This window comes from Scyliorhinus canicula, chromosome 11, assembly GCF_902713615.1.
Source record: "Scyliorhinus canicula chromosome 11, sScyCan1.1, whole genome shotgun sequence".
Lineage (NCBI taxonomy): Eukaryota > Metazoa > Chordata > Chondrichthyes > Carcharhiniformes > Scyliorhinidae > Scyliorhinus > Scyliorhinus canicula.
The window spans coordinates 68097007-68111018 of NC_052156.1; the positions used below are offsets into that span (position 1 = coordinate 68097007).

The 14012-nt window shown below is 42.8% G+C and overlaps 1 protein-coding gene and 1 long non-coding RNA gene across 11 annotated transcripts in view; one reads left to right on the plus strand and one right to left on the minus strand.

Moving 5' to 3' along the window:
• Window positions 1-14012, minus strand: part of chl1b (cell adhesion molecule L1-like b) — a 1165941-nt gene that overhangs the window by 811671 nt on the left and 340258 nt on the right. The window lies entirely within an intron of this gene.
• LOC119973118 lies at window positions 1773-6138 on the plus strand. The gene is made up of 2 exons (XR_005462238.1): window positions 1773-1815; window positions 5731-6138. It is a non-coding gene; the product is annotated as an uncharacterized LOC119973118 (long non-coding RNA).

Sequence of the window (14012 nt, forward strand, 5' to 3'; positions counted from 1 at the left end):
TTCTCCGAGATTCCCGGTCTTAACAATGGGGAACAGAGAATCCCAGCCTATTATTGAGCATGTGCGGCCTCATTTAAAATCCACCTCTGCTGTGCACATGGTTGTTACAATCCAATAGATACAGAATTCAATGTCCCCGACTGTAGAAGTGGATTTTAAATGAGGCTGCAAATGCTTCATGGTGCTGCCTGTTATACACAAACAACTTGGGTAAAATCACATTTACTGCAAACCAGACAGATATTATTTTCCGACTTCATCACTGTTTTCGGATCACTGCTCCTTCCTCAGGTGAAGAAGGAGGAAGGAACAGTGCTCCGAAAGCTAGTGATTCAAAATAAACCTGTTTGACTTTAACATGGTGTTGTAAGACTTCTTACTGTGCTCACCCCACCCAACATTGGCATTTCCACATAATTGTATTATCTGATCAGCAGAGGTCAGAAGTGAGTGATTTGCAGTGACCAGTTAACGCAGGCTGTCCTAGTTAAAACTGAATTGGTTTCAGCATTAAAACATGTAGAAAATTCTGCAAAAACTCAGAAGGTCCAGCAGCACATGTGGAGAGAGAGAACAGAATTTACGTTTTGAGTCAATTTCAGCATTTAGGTCTGCTCTACTGTGAAATGTGTGCCTCCTGTTTGTGACAATGAGTGCAACGCATGCATGAATGAAATTAATCCAAAAGTTTTAAAATCCTTTCAATTACAAAATATGTTCAACTTGTTATTCCAGCTCCATAGCATGTCAGCAAGCAAGATGTTTTAACAGAAGGGTTTAACGAAACATCCCATTCAATAGAACAGCTCTGTTACAAACACACGCATGTGGAAATGTTGACATTAGCTATAAAGTTTGGGAAATAAAGGTTTTGCTGGTGTACTATTTTAATACACTTTAAATGTTGCAAACTGTTTTAACTCAAAAAGTTTCATTTCTGGAATGGATTTGTCACAAAGGTTCCTGATTTTTATAACCTTCAGTTATGCAAAAGCAGCAATCACCATGTCAGCTGAAAGAAAATGCTTGAATTTAACCTTTTTCAAAGCAAAGCTGTTTATGGGCAAGATTTAACAGTTGAACTCCTATAATGGAAATGCACTCGTGGGAATGCCGGGTAACACAAAGAGAAGCACAGCACAAGTGGAAGGCACAGTATGCACTTGTTTATGATGCCAAATGTACTGTTGTTGCAGCTTGAACTGCCTCAAGCTGTGGAACGTCCCTATGTAAGTGAAGCTACCCAACTATTAATTTTTCTGTTTCCAGTTATGTATGGGGTTTAACAAATTATAGGCTTTTGCAGCAACCACACTATAATCAGAAGTTTCAGTCCTTCATACAAAATGTACTCTGCTGTGTGCTTCTTTCCTTTACTGAGTCATGAAATCTCCGACAGCTCTTATTAAACCATTCCCCAATAAGACAAAGCGAGTATACGTAATGTTTTCGTGCCATGTCCTTCATCATAATTGGAATTGTAAGCAGCTAACAGATATTTAGAATGATATGCCTGCAAATTCTTATCAAGCAATTTCAACACCCTCAAACTGCAGGTTATATACAAGCCTCATTTGATAAAATCTGAATGAACATGAAAATTCTCGTACATTTCATGCGTCACCGACAACTATCGCAAATATTTCTTAGAGCACCAAAAGCAAATATCTAGCCAACCCACCATTCTGCCGCTCCCATGCAGAATCAATTTGAAATTCTTGGAACAGAAAAAGGAAATTCTTCGTCTTGTTGTTTAACACCACTTCAGAAGGCTAATTTTAAACGTTCTGAAGATTTTAACTCATCTAGAATTGGGTAATCTTGCATTCTATTCCACTTGTTGCACAAATTATGTTATGTAGCATTTTTACTTTGTTTTCCAACGTTGAACAGATATGATGTAAAACTTAACTTGGTAAATTTATTTTTAAAACAAATTTTGGAAATGTTAGGGTGGCACGGTGGCACAGTGGTTAGCAGTGCTGCCTCACGATGCCGCGGACCTGGATTCGATCCCGCTCAGTCACTGTCCATGTGAAGTTTACACATACCCGCCGTGTCTGCCTGGGTCTGCGTGGGTCTCATCCTCACAAAGATGTGCAGAGTCGGTGGATTGGCCATGCTAAATTGCCCCTTAATTGGAAATGTTTTGTTCACCATTTTAGAAATGTTGTTGAAAAGACTAAATTTCCCATGTGACTTGTTAAAATGCTTCAACAGATCAAATATGGTTTTATTTTAAATTTAGAGTATCCAATTCATTTTTTCCAATTAAGGGGCAATTTAGCGTGACCTATCCACCTAGCTTGCACATCTTTGGGGTTATGGGAGTGAGACCCACGCAAACACGGGGAGAATGTGCAAACTCCACACGGACAGTGACCCAGAGCCAGGATTGAACCTGGGACCTCGGCGCCGTGAGGCCGCAGTGCTAACCCACTGTGCCACAGTGCTGCCCTGATCAAATATGTTGAAGGTAACAGAAAAATGTTGCAGATCATGTGAACACAACTAATGTATTTTGCAAAACTGAATTGTGACTCGAAGCAGGCTCTCCTTAAGAAATCCCCTTTTCAAGTTTTGGATTAGCAATACTCGTTTAACATGAGGTGGTGATGCGATGCAGGTTAGTTTACTGCATTTCCCCGAGTTTCTATTCTCAAGCACAATGGGTGTGGGAGACACTGATGGTTTACGACACGGAAAATAGGTTGGGTGGGCTTTATTTCTCTTAGCAGCCTACTAGAGGGTCACTGAGGGGGGATATTTCTTGTGAAGCCAGAGGTTTTTGACATGAGGTGATTGGTGAACCTATGGGGAAATTAGTGAAATGTGTGGAATAAAGCAAAGGAAAACAGTGACATACATATCAAAGCAATTCAAATGTGGGCCTGCCCAGGCACCACAATGAGTGTTTGGTCATTACTACATACCTTCAAGCAGTAAAAGCTAATAGTGATGACCTTGATTATTGCACTGAAGCCTCTGCATAAACATGGATAAAGCAGATACGCCAGCCAAGAATAGATATTTAACAATGCAAGGTATACTTAATAAATATTTACCTTAAGACTGCTGTAAAATCAATTTTCCTCTATCTGTACGCAACCAGATAAAAAGACCAGGAAATTCACACAGACTGAGATTGTCTTCCTCCTGCCATTCATCTCCTCTCAAGATGTGTTGCAATTTATAGTTCCACCAATGTAAAATCCATTTGAAAGTTGAACTAAGCTCTACAATCGTGTTTCATTCTTCTGAGTGAGAAGTAAACATTTCCGTATGAATGAACTCACTTTATGTTGGAAAATGGGTGTTGCCACACAGGCTAAGAATCTGCAATTGGGCAGACGTTACAGATGGGTGTAGTGTGCAAGATTAACCTTTGAGTTGTCAGTCAAAGCGTATTTTGGGTTAACTGAATGGAATTTTTTCAATATTTGGCAAGACACTCAACTATATTTGTTGGAAATGAAGAAAATTAGTTGTGTGCCCCCAACCCCCAGCGCCACACTACTCTGGAACAACAGACCAAATCAAATAACATCCTACGTGTCTGTGACTATAGTACACTATCTCCACTGGTCCTTCTTGACCTCTCTGCAGCATTTGACATGGTCAATCATGCTATCTTCTTTCAGTGCCTTCTCTCCATTTTCCAGCTGAGTGGAAAACATCCACTCGTAAGTATCCAATCATAGTGGGAGGATTGCCTCTCACTTCCATGTCATTTGCTCTAGAATCCCCCAAGGCTCAGTCTTCAGCCCCCAACTCCTTCCCATTTACATGCTGCCACTTAGCAACATTAAATTAATGCTGGGGGCGATTCTACATTCCGCCAGCCGTGTGTTTCCTGGCGGTATGCCATTCTTTTTACCCGCTGCTTGTCGATGGGATTTCCCAATCTACACACCCCACGTCGCCAAGAAACTAGCGGGCGGAGGTGCGCTATCAGTGGGAAAAGATAATCGCGATGACCAGAGAATTCCAGCCAGGTTCTACATTCCTGTAGATGGTACATAAATCTAGCTCGCCACTACTGGCAGGATTTTCCAGCCCTTCCCGCCAATGGGATCTTCTGGTCCCACCGAAGGTGACCCCACTGCACCCCCCCCCCCCAACTCCTGTGGTGGCTTCCCTGTCAGTGGGTTGGGCGAGCCACACAAAATGCCATAGACATCAGGGAGACTGGAAATCCCACAGGCGACCATTGGTGATCGTCTCTGCCGGTGTAAAACACACTGGGTTTGGGGGGGGGGGGGGGGGGGGGGGGGGGGAGGAGGAAGGGGGAGGCAGAGCAGGTCGGGGAACCCTATCCTATGTCTCTCAATCCCACCAATGTTTCTGTTAGCAACTTTCTTATCAGTCCTCCAGTTCTGGATGAGTCACTATTGCCTCGAGTGAAATACTGTGGCTGGAATTCTCTGGTTGTTGCGATTCACTTTTCCTGCTGGTAGTGCACCTCTGCCTGTGGGGTTCCTGCCAGTGTCGGGTGGTTACAATACAAACTCCCATTGACAAGAACAAGAAGATACAGTCAAGAGGCCAGTGAACGGAAGGCCACCAAGGTGCATGCGGTTTGGGGATCACAGAATCCAGCCCTGTGAGTGCAAACATGTGCCAGTTAGGTGGATTGGCCATGCAAATTTTGCCCTCAGTGTGCGACGATGTGCAGGTTAGGTGCGATTATGGGGATAGGGTAGGGGAGTGGGCCTAGGTAGGGTGCTCTTTCAGAGGATTGGTGTGGATTCGATGGACTTCTGCATTGCAGGTATTCTATGTTTCTATGGACTATGAGCCACCTCTTCACCTTTACTACAAATACAATACTTTCACAACATCCCCCATTCTGTGGTGGCTTCTGACTGAAGCTGATTGTTCACAACTTCTGCATGTGTTTTCACCCAAGCAGAGTTCCCTGACCCATATGTTCTGCATCACAAAAGCCACCTTTCTCCACCTCTATAACACCATCCAAGTCCAAAAATGAGCCGAATTCTATGTGCCCCCAGCGGGTATGTTTCCCGTGGAGAGGGTTGGGGGGGGTGGTGGTGAGTGGGAGTCGCAGTTACGTAGGAACGGAAAATAGGGGCAGCCCATAAAAAGGGTGGTAACCCATCTCTCTATCTTCCCGGCCATCCCTGAGCTCACCTTCATCAAACGGAAAGTGAGTGTGCTGCTGATTTTGTCACCAACCCACCATGTTTAAATGACCAATGAAGGGTAAATTAGGCTTGTTACGAAGTTAACAAATCCTGATAATAAGCTGCCCGTGCCATTGGAAGCAGAATGCAAGCAGGAGACCTGTTTTTTTTAACCTCAAGTGATTAAAGGGAGGGAAGGAAGGGAGGGGGTCACTTTTCGTGGGGGGAAGGGGAAGGGGGGGGGGGGGGGCGGCTGCCCTTTGCCGATTGCGGAGTGGCCCCAATTAGTTTGAAAACTCTCTTCCTTTCGACCCACTCCCTCCCTTACTCCTCTGCATTAATGGTGAGTGAGTGATGATAATAACACACTATTGGGAAAAAGAAAAGGAAATGTGGGAACAAGAGGGTTTCTCTGTCCCGCTGCACTGGAGAACTTTCCCATTGTGGGGCAGCCCCATGCCTTCGTGAAACTCCCCGGGATGCCGGCAAAATGGAGAATCCCAACGGCAGGGTTTAAGAGAAAGAAATGGAGGGAAAAAATTGACTGTTAGCCATCTTTCTGATGACCAAACTCAATTTATTTCAGCAGCATAATGACTCAGGAAACAGAGGAGATAAAAACAAAACACAACAATAACACTGTTGTGCAGCTGGCAGGGAAAAAGCTTTAATGTTCTGTTTGAAGGCTGGAAGGAGGCATGCACACACAAACTCTCAAGTGGCTGGCATCAGTGATTGAGAGGGATAGAAGTCATGTCGCTGCGGAGGGAATGAGACCAGACTGTTCTTCAACAAGGTGGCATGTTTGCTGCTGATATTCGGAGCATCATATCCCTGTTTCATCAAGAGCACGGCCATGCTGTATCCAGTGATGTTCATTTTAATTTTCCTTCAATGCTATTCGTTGTGTAACACAAAGAATGGCTCAGCAATTGAACCTGTTTGAAATCCTTTCTTATAAATGTTTGCTCACTGGAATAAATGCCATATTTCAAAGCGTATTTTGCACTCACTTTATTTGACTGTCAGCAAATATAACAAAAGTTACACGGTGGGAAAAGATGTTGAAGTATGACTTCAAATTGTACTTGTGGTCAATACGATGCTCTGAAAATGTTACTTTTAGCACCAGCTGCACATCAAATGTTCCTTTAAAATTGATTCTTTTTTAAGTTATTCCCTTCCCTTTAAAAAAAAACAAAGCATTTTCAGTCACTAACTTAGTTTGTTCAAATAATACAGACTTTAAATGATTTGTGGCTTTGTATCTTCAAATAAACCTGAACCATGACCCCAAAGAGGATCTTCAAACATTTCACTCCTCCAACTGTTCTTGGAGACTTCAAAGGCACCGAGTAAATGCAAGCCGTTGTTCATTTGAAGACAATAGAAATATACAGGTGAAACTACAATTAGCTGTATGGGTTATTTGACGTTTTTGCTGCCAATTCTACTTTTTAATGGCACCAATCCCTAAGTGACTACAAAAACAAAACAAGATAATAAAAATATCTTCCTCACGACTTTGTGTTACAGAATATCAGTGCATGTACACCATCCAAAACACAATCCCATTACACACAGATCTTCACACGATGGATAAAAAGGATGCTTCCATAGTTCATTTGTAAATGTTATTGCAAGTAATCTGATAATCGTAACTCACATTGACCAGAAAGATAGAATTCACAGCATCAAACAAGAGTTGTCTCAATTTTACAACCTACCACAGCAATGGTGAACAGGGAATCTCAGGGGCGACTTTATGTATGTGCCAAGTAATCTTCAAAGGAACCCTTTGCAGACGTATGACTTCCAAAAGTGACACAAAAGGCAATTTAATTAAGTCATAATTTCTGTGGGACCCCTTTAGAAAATGGGAATGGAATCTACAATCAATAGCAATTATATACTTTGTACAACAATCACCCAACTGCTCTGCCATTCCTTTGCATAAAGTGATTCAAAAGATCCTTTTATTATCTTGCATAATAAATACAGCCACTCCTATGTTGACCTAATCTTAAAAAGAGCATGACTCAGAGTTATTTGAATGTATTAAATGACACAAAATATGTTAAGTCAGTGAGGAAGGTGGGCTAAGAGGAACACGATGAGGTGATCCCAGAATCTGAGATTGTCGGCTGATTCCCCAGCGTCAGCATTGGGAAAGGGGTTTGTGAACATGAGACGGGCACAAGGAGCAAGGTACAGAACAGGTGATCAGATCAGTCAGGGTATATCACATGGTGGTTGTGACAAAGCATTTGGCACAGTAGGAGGGTTGCTTGCAAAATGAAAGTGGAAGATATTCAATGAAGGACAGGAGGGTCAGATATATAGCAAACTAATTTGAAAGCCACCCGTTTCACATTGCTTTCCATTTCTCCACTGCACCTTGGCCAGAATCCTACCCCTACCCATTACCACTGTGGTCATGTCTGGATTGACCCACCAAGTTCCAGCCATAACTTCCACCACAGAAGACATAGGAAAAATGCAAAATCAAAAAAAAAGAGTGGAAATGTCATGACGGAGAAGGAACCACAAAAAAGTGTAAATTCAGAGAGGCAAACATGAACAAAGCGAGAAAGCGGGAATCAGAGGGCAAGACATAATTCACAAAAAAGACTGGACAAGCAGAAAGGTTAGTAAACTAAACAAAATTGCCGCATGGAACATGTTAAGTGATTGTTAAATGGTCATCTCTACACAAGCAAATTATCTGGATCTTCCTTTATCTTGCTCTCTAATCTCCCTCCGTTTAAAAGTCTCCCGGGATCCTGTATTTTCACTTTCAGCTTGATTATCTCTCAATCTCCATTAATTGCTGCAGTATGCTAAACAGACCTTTCCTCTCATGTAAAGCTCCCAAGGGTGTACAAGCTGTCGGATTTAAGTTGTTGTTGTCACATTCATGTTTTCAGGAAAAAATTTCAAGAATCCATAAACAATACCATCTACGAATCGTGTTTTGTTGACTGTCACTTCGCAATAAATGTATTTAAGATTTTAAAATTGATCTTTTTCTGCTGCTCTCCAGGTTTATTCTCAATTCTGAGACTGAGTCAGGAGGGCAGACTCAATCATGGTAAAGCTGTGTTTCATAGATTATGTTTCAAAATCCATTTTGTATCACAAAAGATGCAAGTTGACAATGCCAAGCAGTATTTGCCCATTTGGAAGCCATTAGGACACTGAAGGACATTTTCAAAACCATTGCGCGGTTAATTGTACCGATAATTAACTTTCAAAAAATGTCCACCATAACTACACTTTATCATTGCACTGTTGTATTACTGAAATTGTTTACTTTCTTTTTCCACGTAATTTGAAATAAGTACGTCAGTTGCTTTAGCCTGTGAGACCAATGATCCGTGTTTGATGTTACACCAGATTAAATGGCAGATTATTGAAATGTCAAATGATTCCAGATCATAGAGGACATTGTTAACTTGTGGAACAGATGTGAAACTATTGAGAGGGAAAACTGCTTTAAAATTAAAATTGGAACTGAACAAATCTGTCACAACTTTGTTGTGTAAATCTGCCTGTCCTGCTGGAAGATAGAGAGCATTTGAGAGGTAATGCTAGCTTGTCACAAGTAAATTTGGCAACATGTCAAGAAAGTATTTAATGAACATTGATACTGCAATCTACTTTTGGCGAAGTAAACTAAGTTTATTCTACAATAAGCAGCTTAAGAGAGCTGAAGTTTGCTTCAGTGTATTGTTGTCAGGTTTAATCTTTGGTGCCTCTTGAATTGCTTCCATTTACCACCTTTAAGTGGTTATAGAGGATGAACTGGAATTCAAAGCCATACCTTATACCTATCTCTCAGCCTTTGTGGTTTCCTGGCAATGTACCTGAATTGAATAGTATCTTCAATCAGCCCCAGCTCATCTCTTCAACACCACAGTGCAAATCTATCTCTTGAGTAGCATGTGGGTGTTGACAATATGTTCCAGCTTCTGAGTACAATGAGCCACCAAAGCAGAAAAGGCCGTGAAATGAAACAGAAAGTCTGAATGAAAGCCTCAAGTAAGCAGAATTGTGGACACTCCAGAACGTGTATACAATGTAAATAAAAAATGGGAATTCTCAGTTTATGGGAAATAGACCCATATTATACTTGACAACATAAACTATGAACCCAATAATGGGTTGAAGGGAAATAAACTTTGCACCAGACATGCTTTTTAATTATCTATAAACCTGCGATTCATTCATTTAATTTGTAACATGCACTGTGTCATTTGGAGGTTGACATTTAAAATGGGTCTTGGGAAATATCACTGTAATGTTATTTCCCAGTCCTCATTTATTTTACTATCAGAGAGTGAGGACAGAGAGCAAAAAACAAAAACATAAGAGAAGTGACTTTGTAGATGCTGGATAGAGCACTAGTGAAAAGACAAAGCAGCCATTTTGCACACCGAATGAAGGGAGCACAGGATAGATATAGTATATGTGCAAATACAAATAAAGGCAGTGGGTAAGATCAATCGGCAGGGGGAAGCAGAAAGGTTGGGGAGAGATGAAAGGAGCAAGTGGGAAGGGCAGAATGGGTGCAGGGAGCAAAGATGGAAGGTGCAGAGGGCAGGGCCATAAGGGGCAGGGGCAGGGTCGGAAAGGGGTGAGCAGGATAGGAACGGGCGGAGGGCAGACTTGGAAGGGGCGAAAGGTAGGGTCAGAAGGGGCGGAGGGCAGGGTCAGAAGGGGCAGAGGCAGGATCAGAAGAAACGGGGGCAGAGTTGGAAGGGGCAGAGAGCAGGGTCAGAAGGAGTCAAGGACATGAGTGGAAGGGGCGGGGAGCAAGGTCGGAGGAGCGGAGGGCAGGGTCAGAAGGGGCAGGCAGCAAGGTTGGAAGGAGGAGGGAGTAGAGTTGGAAGGGATGGGGAGCAGTGTTGGAAGCAGCAGGGTCGGAAGGGTCAGGGCCCCAGACAGAAATGGTGGAGTCAGAGACAAATGGGTGGGACCAGAGACTGAAGGAGCAAGAAGAGATGCTGAAGAAAATAATTAGAAAAATGAGATGGATAAAGATGCAGTTGTTCCATTGGGGTGGGTTTCATTTAAACCGTCCTAGAACTGGCCTCCTAGTGAATCAAATAACAAGGGCTATATATGTAAGGATTCAAGTCAGGGAAAATTTGGAAACTTAAAGAGATTGGACAAAGCAAGTTCGAGATATTGGTAATAATAACCAGAGTCATAGGAAAGGCAGAGTGTACAAACAGAGGGTCACGTATTTCTGGAATACTCCACCCCTCGGGATCTGTGGGCTGAGTCATTGAACTAGAGGCGAGTCAAGGGTTACAGGCATCTTACTGATTGGCAGAACAGGCTTGAGGCAATATGCTAGTTTTTTATGATGGATTCTTATACAAAGGAACACTGAGAATATGTAAACTTCAGAAATAAAGCCAGAGAACTATAAACACTAACATGAATGAAGGAATGTGACTGACAAGCAGTCCTGGATGAGCAGGCATGTTCTCCAACAAAATATTGGATCAACCAAAGAACATTATCTTCTGTCCACACCACACACACTATTCTCTTCCCACAAACCCCATCCCTTTCCTTGGCAACCATATGAAGCTGCATCAGAATGTTTGCAACCATATAATCATATATTTTCCTGAGATGAGCTTCTGACCACATGATTGTTGCATCACTGACTTCCATCTCATTCACACTGCACTTCTCTGCCTCTGCCTCAGCTCAGGACTAAGCAGCCCACTTGATTGACATCCCTTCCACAAACATCCAATCCCTCTACTACTGATGTGGAGATGCCGGCGTTGGACTGGGGCGATCACAGTAAGAAATCTTACAACATCAGGTGAAAGTCCAACAGGTTTGTTTCATATCACTAGCTTTCGGAGCACTGCTCCTTCCTCAGGTGAATGAAGAGGTAAGTTCCAGAAACATATATATGACTTTATATATATTTTTCTGGAACCTATTTTTCTGCGGCACTGAGGACCCGGATTCAAATCCCAGTCCAGGTCAGGTGGATTGGCCACGCTAAATTGCCCTTAATTGGGAAATAAATAAATAAATGAGTAATCTAAACTTTAAAAAAATAATGTTCCTGCGAAGTCCATAAAGGTGTTTGACTGTATTAAAGATGCTATACAAATACAAGTCATTGTTGCAGCAATTGTCAATAAAGTTTTCAGAGTGATTGAAGAAAAGCAAATATGCCTACCCTTTTATTACTTGGTGGTGAGAATACAGAGTCTGCCTGCATGTGAGAATAGGTAAAATAACTGGTATAATCTTAGGTGTTTGCATTATAGAGGTTTGCTGTGATAACATTATAATTATTGGGGGATTCAATTATCCTAGTTTCCTCAATCAGTTTGATGCTTGAACAATACGGTCAGGATGATGAAGCAGGACATGTAAATCACTTGAAGCAAGAACATTTCAGAAATAATGACCATAACCTAATTAGGTTTGCATTGGAAATAAATGAACATACCAACCTTTGGACTACCAATTAGCTGATTTAAGTGGTATCAAAGTAGGCTGCACCCAAATTAATTAGTTGAACAAATGACGCATCAAACAGCAGATCAGCGGTGAGGTAAACCTCAACATCAGGTTGACAAGTTACAGGTTAGAATAAAAATGTAATCCTAAAAGATGAACATGATAAAGATAGGAGATAAAAACACTATTACACAAGGTGAAAATGAAGGCAAAGAAGGATTATGGGAGGAGATCTGCTATCAACTTAAATACAAACAAAAACAGCGGCGTGATCTAACCAAACAAAAGAATGCATTCTGGCTGGGGTTAGAGGGATCGCTCCTAGCGCTACACTCTGCTGTGTTTTCAAGCTCCAGCAGGGAACGCCCCATGAAGCCGCACTTAGCATCATTTCCTGCACCGAGGAGCTCCGCTCATCAGTGCAAGAAGAGATTGGGGCACCACTGATCTCTCGAACCCTAACGCGGCCCCCGGACACCCCACGCACTAACTCATCTATAAGAGGTTCCTCGAGCCTCCACCCACCTCACATTAGCAGGGCACCCCTGGGCCCGATCCCCGGTGCAGGAAAAATGGCATCCGGGCACCTTGACACTGCCAGCCTGGCACCCTGACAATGTCCCTTCTTGCCTGGCAGTGCCACCTGGGCACCCCAGCAGTGCCAGTATGGCACCCAGGTGGCTGCCAGGATGTTCAGGTGGTACTACCAGGGTGCGAGGCTGGCAGCACCAAGGTGCCCGGGTAGCATCAGAATGCCAAGGTATCACCCTGCCCAGAGGCCAACCACTGGGGGGGCCGCTAATTACCTGGGAGACATCCCAAGCCGTTCCGGTGGGACGCAGGCGGTAAATCGTGCCCAGCAAGTGTTTTTACTAGCACAGAAGAATTAAATGATTTGTTAAAGAAGTGATGGAATCTGTAGAAGTACTGGGTTGCAATGACAGGCGACCAAGAACTTGAAACAATAGGGTTTATTGTTAATTCTGAGCAGCTCTTCCTTACTGTGTGTATGCCTGCGCTCCCATACTCCCAACAAGTGGCCCCTTTCGTATCTGCGTCATCCCAACCTCCCCTTGACCCCGGTCTGCAGGACCACTTAAAGATGAAGGAGGCATCAGTCAATAGAGGAAATACTTATTAAGTATTTCACATCAGCCTTTACAGAGGATGTACATGGTGACAGGGTAAGCTGAAAAGATGAAGAAGAAGGATGATTGGTAATATGCATGCAAAAGAACACTGTTTGAAAAACAAGTTGGTGGCACCAAATTTGATTTGATTTGATTTGATTTATTATTGTCACATGTATTAGCATACAGTGAAAAGTATTGTTTCTTGCATGCTGTACAAACAATGCATACCGTACGTACGGAAGGAAGGAGAGACTGCAGAATATAATGGTATAGTTATAGCAAGGTGTAGAGAAAAGATCAACTTAATACGAGGTGGGTCCATTCAAATGTTTGATGGCAGTAGGGAAGAAGCTGTTCTTGAGTCGGTTGGTACGTGACCTCAAACTTTGGTATCTTTTTCCTGACAGAAGAAGGTGGAAGAGAGTATGTCTGGGGTGCGTGGGGTCCTTAATTATGTTGGCTGCCTTTCTGAGACAGCAGGAATTATAGACGGATCAATGGATGGGAGGCTGGTTTGCGTGATGGAGTGGGCTACATTCACAACCTTTTGTAGTTTCCTGCGGTCTTGGGTAGAGCAGGCTCCATACCAAGCTGTGATGCAACCAGAAAGAATGGTTTCTATGGTGCATCTGTAGAAGTTGGTGAAAGTCGGAGCTGACATGCCAAATTTCCTTAGTCTTCTGAAAAAGTAGGCGTTGGTGGGCTTTCTTAATTATAGTGTCGGCATGGGGGGACCAAGACAGGCTGTTGGTGATCTGTACACCTAAAAACTTGACGCTCTCGACCCTTTCTACACCGTTTCCATTGATGTAGACAGGGCATGTTCTCCACTACGCTTCCTGAAGTCGATGATAATCTCCTTTGTTTTGTTGACATTGAGGGAGAGATTATTGTCGTCACACCAGTTCACCAGATTCTTATCTCATTCCTATACTCTGTCTCGTCATTGTTTGAAATCAGGCCCACTACGGTGGTGTCATCAGCAAATTTGAAAATTGATTTGGAGGGGACTTTGGCCACACAGTCATAGGTATATAAGGAGTATTAGTAAGGGGCTGAGGACACAATCTTGTGGGGCACCAGTGTTGAGGATGATCGTGGATGAGGTGTTGTTGCCTATCTTTACTGATTGTGGCCTGTGGCTTAGAAATAGCATGCATCCCAGAAAAATGAATGAGTTAACAGAGGCACACATCACAGTTCATGAACATTCTTGGAAATGGCAATTGTACTA